At 35.6% G+C, this 13,960-nt stretch overlaps 1 protein-coding gene and 1 pseudogene across 11 annotated transcripts in view; both read left to right on the forward strand.

Annotated features, from left to right (window-relative positions):
- Positions 1-13,960, forward strand: part of NRG4 (neuregulin 4) — a 102,282-nt gene that overhangs the window by 7,046 nt on the left and 81,276 nt on the right. For 3 of the 11 annotated variants that reach the window (XM_043490009.1, XM_043490008.1, XM_043490014.1), the window contains 2 exons: positions 4,262-4,376; positions 5,283-5,503. The exons of 5 other annotated variants lie outside the window; for them this stretch is intronic. The gene's annotated coding sequence lies outside the window, so the exon portion shown is untranslated. Of the gene's footprint in view, positions 1-4,261; positions 4,377-5,279; positions 5,504-13,960 lie in introns of all 11 variants that reach the window. 3 more of the 11 variants (XM_043490012.1, XM_043490013.1, XM_043490018.1) reach the window with 3 other exon arrangements.
- Positions 1-13,960, forward strand: part of LOC122454935 — a 29,116-nt pseudogene that overhangs the window by 6,972 nt on the left and 8,184 nt on the right.

The following is a 13,960-nucleotide window of genomic DNA, read 5'->3' on the forward strand; positions in this document are numbered from 1 at the left end:
TTGATTACTTCAGTGTTTTCATTCCATGTGACAACTTAAGAGTTTTCATTTGTGTTTAACATTTAAGAGTGAGACAAAGTGTAAACTTTGAGTTGTAATGTTTTTGGCTTCTAAGTACAAATTTTAGTTAATATGTGAAATTATCCTTTTGAATAATTGAATTAAAAATATATTTACCTCTGAAATTTATTCTTTTTAAATTATTGTTTACTCCAAAACTGAAGAAGGAACCAAGAGAATAGGAAATATGTTATTATTTAGTACTTCCACAAAACAATATATAGGTTTAAGTTTTTCCTTTTTTCAAAACATTAATTCCATTGCTTTTTTATTTTTTGTACTATAATATTTATTTTATATTGACATATAAGTGGAGTTGAGTAAAAGAATTTTCACTGTCTGTTTCATTCCTGGCTATTATTATTTGTTTCATTTCATGGTCGTTACTGAAAATAATTTTGTCACACAGAGAAGGGTATGTTTAAAATAAAGATCCCTCTGGGTATTATATTCTGAGAATACCACTGGACTCGAATGATCACAAAATGAATGATGTTCAAATTATTAAGTGAGCTTTATTATGCATTTAATATCTGGAATTTTCATGTACTTCATGAGGAAACCATTTTGGGGGTACTGTTTATATGGCAAATGAAAAAGCAGTGGTTGTGTATATATTTTAAAACATAAAAATGATCTAGAGTTCTAATTCTAGTATATTTAGGCTATTTTAAAATCTAGCAAATACATGTCCATGTGTTTATTAGTAGACTCCTAATGATTACTGACATTTATTAAATGCTTACAATGTGTCAGACATCATTCTGTGAGCTTTATTTGTATTAATTTTTTCATAATAGTCCTATTGGCAAAGTATAGTTGTTATCTCATTTTACAGATGAGAAAACTGAGACACAGTGAGATTTAGTAATTTGCTCAAGATCACCCAAATAGCAAGTGGAGGAACCCAAAATTCAAACCTGGACAGTCTGACTCAGAAACCTCTCGTTCAACCCTGCTGCGTCAGATATATATGCAAAATTGTGCCTCAGTTAGTTTGAGGAATCATGATGTAGTGGGAAAAGCATTATGGGTTCCAGGGTTTCACCTCCAGTTCATTCTTTTTTTCTTTGATTTTTTTTCTTTGATTTTATTTGTTTGTTTATTTTTGGCTGCGCTGGGTCTTCATTGCTGCAAACAGGCTTTCTCTATTTGCGGTGTGTGGGCTTCTCATTGTGGTGGCTTCTCCTGCTGCAGAACCTGGGACTTTAGGGTGTGGGCTCAGTAGTTGTGGCCCATGGTGGATTTAGTTGCATTGTGGCATGTGGAATCTTCCTGGACCAGGGATTGAACCCATGTCTGCTGCATTGGCATGCAGATTCTTAACACTGGGCCACCAGGGAAGTTCCCTCCAGTTCATTCTTTAACTTTGAAAAAGGCAATTAAATGAATGTCTCTGATTTGGAGAGGATTGAACTTAATAATCTAGAAATTCTCGAAATTTCTTTCTAGCTCTAAATTTTTGTGATTCTATGATTATTTTTATATAAAGAGGAAAATTTGATTTTTCACTTATCCAACAGACTAAAAATGAACCAGGAAAAAAAAAACTAGCATGATTAAATTTGAAGGTAGATAAATTTTTGATATTTTGTTGAAAAATTAGCTATTAAGCCTTTCATGTTCATTATTTTTGTGACTACACAAAGACTATCAACTTCTTTTTTTAATTGAAATATAGTTGATTCAGAAAATTATGTTCGTTTTGTATATACAGCATAGTGGGTTTTTTTTCAAATTATATCCTGTTATAGATTATTATAAAATTATTAGAATATTCCATTGTTATTATTATATTGAGTATTTTGATATTGGGTATAATTCCCTGTTTTATGTAGTAAATCCTTGTTTATCTATTTTATGTATAGTAGTTTGTATCCATTAATCTCATATTCTTAGTTTATTCCTTACCCTCTCCCTCTCCCCTTTGGTAACCATGAGGTTGTTTTCTATATCTGTGAGTTGTTTTCTGTTTTGTATACAGATTCATTTGTATTATTTTTCAGGTTCTACATATAAGTGATACCATGTAGTATTTGTCTTTCTCTGACTTCTTTTACTAAGCATAATATTCTCGAGGTCCACCCATGTTGCTGCGAGTGGCGATATTCTATTCTGTTTTTCTATGGCGTTGTATACATGGCACACATATACACTCCACAACTTATTTATCCATTCATCTGTTGATAGACATTTAGGTTGCTTCCATGTCTTGTCTATTATAAATACTGTTTCTATGAACATTGAGGTGCATGTCTTTTCAAATTAGAGTTTTGGTTTTTTGTTACTAGCTTCCCAGATGGCCCTATTGGTAAAGAACCCACCTACCAATCCAGGAGAGACGTAAGAGATGCAGGTTTGATCCCTGGGTCGGGAAGATCCTCTGAAGGAGGGCGTGGCAATCCACGCCAGTATTCTTGCCTGGAGAATCCCATGGACAGAGGAGCCTGGCGGGCTACAGTCCATGGGGTCACAAAGAGTCGGACGTGACTGAGCAGCTTTCACTTTCTCTTTTTTCATACCAAGGAAAGTGAAAAGTGAAAGTTTAGTTGCTCAGTCATGTCCAACTCTTTGCGACCCCATGGATTGTAGACTATTATATTGTATACCAAGGAGGGAATTGCCAAATCATATGGTTGATCTATTTTCAGGGTTTTTTTTTTTTTTTTTTTTAAGCAACCTCCATACTGTTTTCCATAGTGATTGTGCCAATTTACATTCCCACCAATATTGTATGAGTGTTTTCATTTCTCCATGCCCTTTCTAGCATTTATTATTTGTAGACTTTTTGATGATAGCCATTTCACCAGTGTGAGGTGACACCTTATTGTGGCTTTGATTTGTATTTCTCTAGCATTGTTGAGCATCTTTTCATGTGCCTATTGGGCATCTGTATGTCTTCTTTGGAAAAATGTCTGTTTAGGTCTTTTGCTCATTTTTCATTTGGATTGTCTGTTTTTTGATATTGAGTTATATGAGCTGTTTGTATATTTTGAATATTAACACCTTGTCAGTTGCACAATTTGCAAATGTTTTCTCCCCTTTCTTAGTGTATCTTTTCATGTTGTAGATAGTTTCCTTAAGTTTATAGGGTATCTTTTCATGTTGTAGATGATTTCCTTTGCTGTGTGAAAGCTTTTAAGTTTGATTAGGTCCCACTTGTTTATTTTTGCATTTATTTCTTTTGTCTTGGGAGACTGATCTAAGAATATATTGCTACAATTTATGTCAAAGAATGTTTCGCTTATGTTTCCTTCTAGGAGTTTTATGAAGTCATGTCTTACATTTAGGTCTGTAAAACATTTTGAGTTTATTTTTGTATATGGTGTGTGAGAGAGTGTTCTTATTTCATTGTTTTAATGTAGCTATAAGCTTTCCCAGCACCACTTGTTGAAGAGGCTGTCTTTTCTCCATTGTGTATTCTTGCCTTTTTTGTTGTAGATTAATTCAATGTAGGTTAATGGGTTTATTTTTGGACCCTCTATTCTGTTCCATTGATCTGTGTGTCTCTTTTTTTGTGCCAATACTATGCTGTGTTGATTGCTGTAGCCTTGCAGTATCGTCTGAAATCTGGGAGGGATATACTTACAGTTTTTGTTCTTTTTTTCTCAGGATTGCTTTGGCAGTTCTGAATCTTTGTGGTTCTTTATAAATTTCAGGGTTATTCATTTTGGTTCAGTGAAAAATTTCATGGATATTTTGATAGGCATTAAATTTGTACATTGCTTTGGGTAGTATGGCCATTTTAACAATATTAATTCTTCTAAAAGCACAGAATATCTTTCTGTTTCTTTGAACCATCTTTAGTTTCCTTTATGAATGTTTTATAGTTTTCAGCATGTGGGTCTAGAAATACCATACAAGTTCTGAGGGATTAATTATGCATTATGATAATTGGCTTGATATAAAAATTTATATATTATATATGCCACTTCTATATACTTACGGTGTTCTGAGCCTTGATCTTCTTAGTGCCATATGAAATAAAGCTCTTTGAAAAAATGAACTTTTAAAGTGGAAGATAGATCATATTGTATACCACTTTTCCTGCCTCCTTTCTCATGAAGGTTACCACTTTATTGAAATGATCATCATTATTAACCCTCTGTCCATAATATTGCATGTAAACAGATGCTATTTTCCTTCTCTCGATGTGTTACTAAAATTGCTCTATAAAATATTTTGTTTTTATTTATGGTAGCTACAATTTTTATCAAAGCAGATGAAATAGAGGTGAACTATACAGTGAACTATAAAGCTGGTTTCCTCTATATTCTGCAATCTAGGAGAAAAACTTTCTCCCAAGGACAAATCAGGTAAGTAATTTTTAATTCATTTTTTGTAATGTTTTGGGACCAATATGTGGAGCCATAATTTGTCAACTATAGCCATAGATTATTGGTTTAGTTCAACTAAGAGACAATAGAAATAGATTCCATAATATGGAGGATTCTTTAACTTTTAATTTATAGAAGCTTGGATCTCAATTCTAATGTTGGAAAAGCCTGTATGTATAGAACTATGTTCATGTATGTGTTAACTATTCATAAAACATTAAAAACAGCAAACTTGTATGCTGGTTAAGTCCAAGTCTAGTCTTAGTAATTTAAAAATAATATGAATATAGTTAAAGAAAGTTAAGATGGTCTTGGAGAACACCAATCTGGAAAACAGTTCAAGTTGTTGAGTTTAGAAGAGTGAAGGCTAAGGAATGATACTGCTTTTCAAGTAGATGAGAGGCTGAGAATGGTGCCTGTGTTTTTCCCATCTCCAGAGAGGAAAAACAGCAGGAGAAATATAGATAAGAAAAGTCAAAGCTTTTGAAATTAAGGATGTTTAAGATTAGAATGATTGACCTTGGGAAGTTGTAGAATCCTTTTTCTGGAAGGTCTTCTAAGTAGTGTGATCATCTGCCAAGAACCTTTTATATATCCATTATAAGGCCTTCTAATTTTATGTTGTTATGGTTTTATTTTGACAAACATGGTAATATGTGTCTAAGGCAGTACCTGACATGATATATTTCTAATGACAGAATATATAAACTAGTAGAACTTGACTTTAAGAGTATTATGGAAACTTATAGAGTTATTTTATGAGCACAGGTATAGTCATGTGTTTTATTCAGTTTGTTCCATTTGTTGACTGTGTGATCATCATTAACATGTGTAAGTTTTCTGGTTCATATAATACTCTTCAAATACATATGTTAATATTAGTAGAAATTGAATTGTGACTCTTAATGAATGACCTCTATCAAGTCTGGAGAGAAGGATGGGAGGATAAATTTAAAGAAGAGTTTGTTCAGATAAGATTATTGAGGACAGCTCTGTGAAATGTGAGACAAGGTGAAGATTTCAAAGGAGAGTGGACCACAGTGTGATGATCTGAAGATGGCATTTGTTCCTCATTTCTTCCTGTTGATTCAGAGAAAGAGCAGAAAGTAAGGACTAAATAAGTTATATTGGAAACTTACAAGATCATAAGATACCTTGTGACCTTAGGGGGAACCAAATTTTTTTTTTTAAAGAGTAAATTGCAGAGAAGTGAAAAATAGTTTTGGATAAAAGAGTTTTTCCTCAAACAAACGGATTCTCTAGTCGTTGATGGATAGGGCAAGATGGTAAGGAATGACAGAAGTAAAAAAAAAAAAATAATGACAGAAGTGGAAGAATTGAGTGTGAAATGAGCATGGTTGGGAGAGTTTGAGAGATGTGCCTGGCGGTTAGAGGCAAAAGGGAAAAAAGAATTGTGCTGTTGGAGGTGAGTAAATAAAACAGAAATAAAAGTACTTGAGTAGTAAAGTAGACACAGGTTAAAGGAAAGTCAGGGCCATTAGGATAATAATTCTTTATGAGCAGTGATGTATTAAAGATGACCAGTTATGTATACTAAGGAAAATGGGAGGGGATAGTAATTATTCCAGGTCTGAGAATGGCACATGCATGTGAAAAATAACCAGGATGACTGACACCTTATTTCAGGAAAAGTTTTCTGGGACAGTGTTCAGAGACTTAATTCTGTTTGGATATTCACTGTAGAGTTTCTAGGCTCTAGTGACATTGACATAGGAAACCTCTAGGAAGACCAGAATCAATACAGAGAGGTCAGGGGGTTGGAAGTGCTATGATATTTATCTGCTTCACATCCCTGTATAGAGCTGTAGCCTTTTGTAGGAGACATGCATAATTCAAGACTATTCCTGGCAGCAAAGAATGGAAAGTTTGCCATTGCCTTGTGGCAGTAGCTTAAAAGAGTTTATAAATCACTCACCAGCCAGTTTTGAAGCTGTGATTCTTAATGAATTATTAATTGGAGGGAATTTTGCATTATTTCATATTGTGCATATAAAGTGAATCTTAATTATCAAGTCATTTTACCTGTGCATAAAATGCAACCATGTACCATTAGATTTTCCAGCTAACACTTGTTGAGTGCTTCTTATATTTCAAGCACTTTATATGTATAAATTAATTTTATATTCAGACAACTCTTTGAAGTAGGCACTATTATTTTGTCCCCACTACCTCAAACCTCACTTATGGGTGAAGAAACTTGGCACAAAGATTTTTGCTCAATTCTGTGGTAGAATGTTCTAATATGGTAGAATGTTTTAATTAAGAGAACTATGATTTGCACTCTGGCCTCCTGGCTGTGGACCCATGCTCATAACCCCTGTACCACATACCTTTTTATATATAAAATTTTTTATTTGAAAGTTGAAAGTGAAAGTTGCTTAGTCGTGTCCACCTCTTTGTGTCTCCATGGACTGTATAGATTTCTCTAGGCCAGAATACTAGAGTGGGTCGCCTTTCCCTTCTTCCCAACCCAGTAATCGAACCCAGGTCTCCCACATTGCAGGCGAATTCTTTACCAGCTGAGCTATCAGAGAAGCACAGTTTGAAAGTTACTTGGAAACTATTTTGCTTTGAACACTGTGACAAATATATTTATAGGTGGCACAGTTTACATCAAAGAAAGTGGCTTTTGTGAGCTGCTACATGGAATGAAAATTCATCTGTTGTTTCTGCCAATACACTCAGTGCTACTGTTATTCAGGAGACCAGATTGGATGGTATAACCTTAGTGAGTTTACTAGGGTCTAACTCCCAGTCTTGTGGTCTTAAGAAAGATGGTCTGGACAGTAAGTGTCCCAAAGAGAATTAAATTAGTCTGATGACCTCATCAGCTTAAAATGTAGAGCCAGAATGCAAATTAATTTAAATATAATGAGATGAAACTGTTATAAAAACCAGTTGTAACAGTATAATCAGTGTATTTTCTTCCAGGTGGTGCATATAGATGGGAAACCAAATTACAATAGGTTTCTTGGTGAACAACAGGCATCATGAATATTTTGAATATTTCTTGTTTTTTTTAATGATATTTATCTATTTCAAAAATTCCTCAAGGATTTCATCAATAATAGCTGCTATTGGCTTGTACTGTCAGTCCTTAACTTATAAATAGCCTCCAGCCGTTTGCCCTCCACCAGGGGCTCTGCTGCCATAGAAACAGTTGTTAATAAACATGGGTATTTTAGAGAATCTGTGGGTTCAGAATTGAAGAAAGGGAAGAGTCTGTTGAAAGCAGTTACTAAGGGTGTTAATTTCAGGGGCAGACTCCTAAATAGGCTGCATTTGCCTGAGTAGAGCTCTCTTTACATAAAATGTATTTCTATAGCACTGCCTGAGGGGCTTCCCCTCACTTCTGTTGTTCAAATTTCACCAAACAGAGATTGCTTTTTATTTTTCAAACATTCTCTTAAGACTATAAATGTCTGTGTGTGATAGATATTCTTAGTGACCTCGCTTCTATCCATTCCCTATTGCTTCCCTTCATTTTGTTAGGGGCAGCAGTGTTCCCAGCTCCTAGCAAAAAATCCTGAATAGTTGAAGCCAGTCATGACAATCCCATTCTCCTTTGCCAGTGATCGTGAAGGGAAGACTGCTGAGCTCAGGGATTACCTTTGCTTTCCTGATAAAGAGAACAGAGGTGGCTGGTACTCTCTTCTTTCCCCCTCCTTTGTGCCTTAAATGCAGACATGAAGCCTGGAGATGCAGCAGCCATCTTGTAACCATGGGGTGACAGGTATGAGAGTGAAAAGATGATTTTAACAAGCTGAGGACCATGGAGAAGGTTTGACAGAGTCTGGTGTTGAACAGCTCTTCTAGTCTTGGACTGCCTACCTCCAGACTTATTATGGAGAAAATTAAGGAGAGGAAAGTTGTAACCCTTGTTACATGGTCATAGAGCATTTGATTAACCTATACCTGCTGTCCCATGGAAGGCTGACTGTGCAAACTGAGACTGCCTGTTAGGAGAAATGAAAGAAAAAATTTGGAATAATGTGCATATTGGTTACTTCTTGTGCCTTTTCAGTAGGATCCTACACAAGGGAGTGAACTCAAATTAGTGCTTCTCAGCATGAAAGCAGAGAGGCTAGAAGAATACAGCTTTGCTATGGAGGTAATCTGCCTTTAGCTTGTACTCTAAATTGACGAAGAGTCCTGTAATTTGAAATTTTGGGATTGAGGGTAGTATCTTCTTACCTAAGACTTGTTGTTAGAATTGCCTTGTCTTTTATGATGGTTCAGGGGTCCATGATGAGAGTCTCTAAGAGATGAGAGTCTCTCAGCCTAAAGATTATTTCTAGAAACTTCTAGAAGCAATTTTTTGGTTGTGATTACTCACACAAGGACTTCCCTGGTGGCTCAGACAGTAAAGTGTCTGCCTACAATGCGGGTGACTTGGGTTCAATCCCTGGGTTGGAAAGATCACCTGGAGAAGGAAATGGCAACCCACTCCAGGATTCTTGCCTGGAAAATCCCATGAACAGAGGAGCCTGGTAGGCTACAGTCCATGGTGTTGCAAACAGTCAGACACGACTTAGTGACTTCACTTTCACTCACACAAGGAATTGATCTGAAGCAATTAGACCAGAAGCTTGATATATTTTTGAGGGAACTGTAGTACAAAGCTGACAATTAGTTGCGATTGTCTTTACCTTCCAAGAAATCCTCATCCTTTTTCTCCCTATGTCAAGCCAGGATGAAGTAGGCTACAGAAGTTGTGAATCCCCTGGAAAGGTCATCCATTTCAAAACCTATCTTAGATATGGCTGCAGAGGACAATGACAAAGCAGATCCTCCTGAAACTTAAAGTAGGCGCTGTCAGATTGACTGACCAAGGGATTTATTACCTGCAGGGGAATCTGTGATTTCTGTCCAATAAGATATGATATGGATTGTTGACTGTGGACGACTATGTACTTCTTATTATCTCCCTTTCTCAATGGAATTTTTATTGAGGTCACTTTGTTCTTTCTTTTTCATCCTTCTATATATATGAGGGGAGTTGTTTAGAGACATCTCTTTTAGCGATACAAATGGTCAGATAAGAGTTGTCATATTTGGTCTTCATAGAGCAGACAGAAAATCAACCAGAGATCCTGCATCATGCAATGATTGGTTGACAGAGTGGGGCTTTCTTCCTGGAAGAGAGGATGATATATTGTGTTTAACACTCATGTAAGAAGTGTGTGTGTGTATGTATATTGAGTTGAGGACTGCAGACACTGTTGACTGACCAATCCATATTCACTTCTTACCTCTATTGTAAAAATCAGAGAAGTTAAATATTTGATTTTCCAGTCTTCCTTATTGCTACAATAGTCATGGAATACAATTGTAGCCCATAAACCTGCTGAGGGACTTCACTGATAAAAGAATCAGACAGGGCTGGAGTTAATGCTTGGAGCTGCAGTGACCATCTTGAAATCATTAGGCAACAAACTTTGAATGGAAAAAGTAAACTCACTCAGCCTGCTCTTGCCTTCTGAAATGGCCCACACTCTGCTGTAGAGTTTGTTTCTCTCTAAATAAATCCATCTTTTACCTTAAAAAAGGTAGACACACTCAGGATGGTGGAACAAAAATATTGAAGATGTTGATGGCATCATTGATTAATAAACCCTCCTTAGCAGTCACCAAGTTCAAGGTTTTTTGTCTTGTGAGAGAAGTGAATCCGTATTATTAAGACTCTTGTGAACTGAGTTCACTGTTGCCTACAGCCCAAAGCATCTTAAACTGATACAGTATAGATATCTGTTTTCTATACTACAACCTCAAAGATAGTTTTTGTTTATTGGTTCATTTTTAGCATGAAGTCTTATTAGTAAATAGTTATATGAAGTGAGAAAAAGATTTTTTTAAAAAGTTTTACAATAGGCTGATTTACATTGAAATGGCATCATTGACGTGTTACTATGGATAGGCATCTTCTCCATACGTGGCCTAGCCTACTTTGGTTCCTTTTTGAAATAGAATATGGGTATAGTTAAGCATTGTACATTTAATATGATTAGGGAACACCTTTTGGAAATTGGTTTCCCATGCTGAGGTATGCAGCAAGAAAAGCTAAAATTGTTACCACCAAATAAAAATCTTCAGGAAGAAATTGCTGACTGGAGTAGAATATGTTCAATATAAAGTCTTGGCTTTTGTATAGAACAATCTTTTAGTTCTGCATCATTGACTACTAGTAAATGTTTACTACTTCTAAAATGATGTTTTACCCTCTATGCTTTATTTCAGAGCATGCATTTTTTTTATTCCAGTGTCCTTTTAAATGTTTTTCAGAACATTTCATCATTTCAGAACAATTTTTTCTTCCAATTTTTGACTCAACCATATGAGGTTCACAATTGTATTTTTCTTTTTTTTTTTTTTTGCCTTTCTTAACATTAATTGGCTGTAGTAGCCATGTGTGCCAGCTTTTTATATGAAAAGGAGATTCTTGAATACCAACCAAAGGTAAATATGGAGTTAAGAACAGACATATTTCTCTGGATGTACTTTATAGAAAAATTATATTTGGCTTCAAGAAAAACTGGTTTTTTAATTTGTGTTCACATGTTGAAAAAATGCGATCCAAATCATTTTTTTTCATTTTCTAAAATCTATTTTAATCTGAAGGGGTTTTAAAAAATACATTAAATTCTAAAAACAAAAAAACCCAGTTCCTATCTCCCAGTCTCTATGGGAGTGTAGGAGCTTACCTTGAATGACTGCCAGTTAATAGACCCAGATGGGACTCACATGGAAAAACCTTTGCACCTTCTTGTTTTTTGTAATTTTTCAATTCCTTCACTCTACTAAGCCTCCACTCATCTCCCCTCCCTATTCCCTCATTCTTCCTTGAAAACACCTAGTCACCTCATAGATTCTTGCCTTCTTTGTTATAGATTAATTTACCAAATATACATCGGTTTGTTTCTGGGTTCTCTATTCTGTTCCATTGATCTATGTGTTTGTTTTTATGCCAATACTACACAGTTTTGATTGCTATAGCTTTGTAATATAATTTGAAAGTGGGGGATGTGATACCTCCAGCTTTGTTCTTCCTTCTCAAGGTTGCTTTGGCGATTTGGGGTCTTCTGTGGTTCCATACAAATTTTAGGGTTATTGGTTCTATTTCTATAAAAAAAAAAATACCATTGGAGTTTTGTTAGGGCTGGTCATATATGGCCTTTATTATACTGAGGTACACTTCATCTACATCTGCTTGGTTGAGAGTTTTTATTATACATAGATATTGAATTTACCACATGGTGTTCTTTATTATGGAATCATGCTTCAGTTGGGGATCATTTACCTTTAGCCTGAAGAAATTTCTTCATTGTTTTTTGTAAGGCTAGGTCTATTAGCCCCAAATACCTTTCATTTTAAAGTGTCTCTATTTTGTGTCATTCTTTGAAGAATATTTTTTTAATTAATTTATTTTTTTTAATTGAAGGATAATTGCTTTACAGAATTGTGTTGGTTTCTGTAAAACATCAGCATGAATCAGCCATGGGTATATGTATGTTTTTATTAGGTATGGAATTCTAGGATAGAAGAATTTTTGTTTTTTCTTCAGCACTTGAAAGATATCATTTTTCTTCTGACACTTTGTGATGGGAAATAAGCCATTGGGTTTTTTTTTAAGCTACATCATCCCATTTCCTGAATTCTCCAGCTCCTGGAAACCACTGTTTCACTCCCTGCCTCCATGAGTTTGACTTTTTCATATTCCACATACAAGTAAGATGATGTAGTTCTTGTCCTTGTGTGTCTGGCTCACTATGCCCCGTGCTGTGTCCTCGAAGTTCATCCACATTATCACAAATGACAGGATCTCCTTCTTCCCTAAAGCTGAATAACAACTCATTGTTAAATACACTACACCAAAATGACTCCAGCCATTCATTTGTTGATGGATGCATAGATTGACTCCCTATCTTGGGAGTTGTGAATAACACTGCAATGAATGTGGGAGTTCAAATAGTTCCTTGAGATTTGATATCATTTGTTATGTATACCTCGGTAGGGGACCACTGGATCACATGGCAGTTCCAATTCTGGTCTTTTCAGGAGCCTCCATACTGTTTTCTGTAATGTTTGTACCAGTCTACCTTCTTCTCACAAAGGCTCCCTTCTCTTCACATCCTCACCAACACTTGTTTTGGTTTCTTTTTTTTTTTTTTTGTCTTTTTAGTAATAGCAATTCCAACACATATAATGTGACATCTCACTGTGGTTTCAGTCTGCACCTCCCTGTTGATCATTGATGTTGAGCATCATCCCGTATATTCATTGGCCATTTGTATGTCTTCCTTTGAGAATTAGCTATTCAGGTCCTTTGCCCATTTAAAAAATCGGGTCATCTGTCTTCTTGCTGTGGAGTTAGTTGAGTCCCTCATATATTCTAAATATCTACTCCTTACCAAATGTATGGTTTGCAGAATCGTCTCCTATATCCTCTCCTATATCTTTTTTTAGGTAATATGTAGATATAGCAATATTAGTTCTTCTAATCCACGAACATGGAATATCTTTCTAATTATTTGTGTCATCTTCAGTTTCTTTTTTCAGTGTTTTATGGTTTTCACTGTACAGCTTGTTCACCTCCTTGGTTAAGTTTGTTCCTGAGTATTTTATTCTTTTATAAGTGGGATTGTTTTCTTAATTCCTCTTTAGATAGTTTGTTAGTGTATAGAAGTACAACTGTTTTTTTGTAAATTGATTTTGTATCTTGCAGTTTTGCTGAATTCATTGATTAATTCTATACATTTTTAGGTTGTGTATTCAGGGTATTCCATATGTGATATCATGTATCTATAGACAGAGGGAATTCTATTTCTTCCTTTTTTTATGTTTTAATCTAATTGCTCTGACTAGGACTTTCACTACTGTGTTGTCTTCTTCCTGACCTTAGAGGAAAAGCTGAAAGCTTTTCACTGTTGGGTATGGTGTTAGCTGTGACCTTGTCATATAAGGCCTTGGTTATGTTGAGGATGTTCCTTCTATACCTAATTTGTTGAGAGACTTTTTAATCATGAAAGGATGTTGCACTTCATCAAGTGCTTTTTCTGTAACTATTGAAATGATTGTAGGATTTTAATTCTTCCTTTTGACACTGCACTCCTTCTTGGGTGGGACTTGAACCTAGCCAAAATTCAGACTTGTGCTCGAACCCACAATCCCTGACTTAGGAACAGACTTGAACCCCTGCCTTTCGATTAAAACCACTCACCTGGTGTCAGGACTTACTGAAGCTCAGGCTCTTTTGCTCATCACGGAAAGAATTCAGCATCAGGCAAAGACCAAGTTTATCAGCATAGGATGCCTGTGAGAGATACAGGGAGGTGGGCAAAGGAGCACAGCCCCAAGAACAAAGAGGGCTACATTTTTATAATCAAAGAAAAATTGGGGAGGGGAGGAGACCACCTTCTTCCTCATTCTTGGACAGACATCAAGGCTCACATGATTAGTTCCCCCTTTGGCCCTGCTTGGCTGTGTCATGACAGACACCAGGACTGTCATGGTGCTATTTAAGTCATATGTACATTAGCAAAAGG

Source organism: Cervus canadensis, chromosome 17, assembly GCF_019320065.1.
Source record: "Cervus canadensis isolate Bull #8, Minnesota chromosome 17, ASM1932006v1, whole genome shotgun sequence".
NCBI classification, from domain to species: Eukaryota; Metazoa; Chordata; class Mammalia; order Artiodactyla; family Cervidae; genus Cervus; species Cervus canadensis.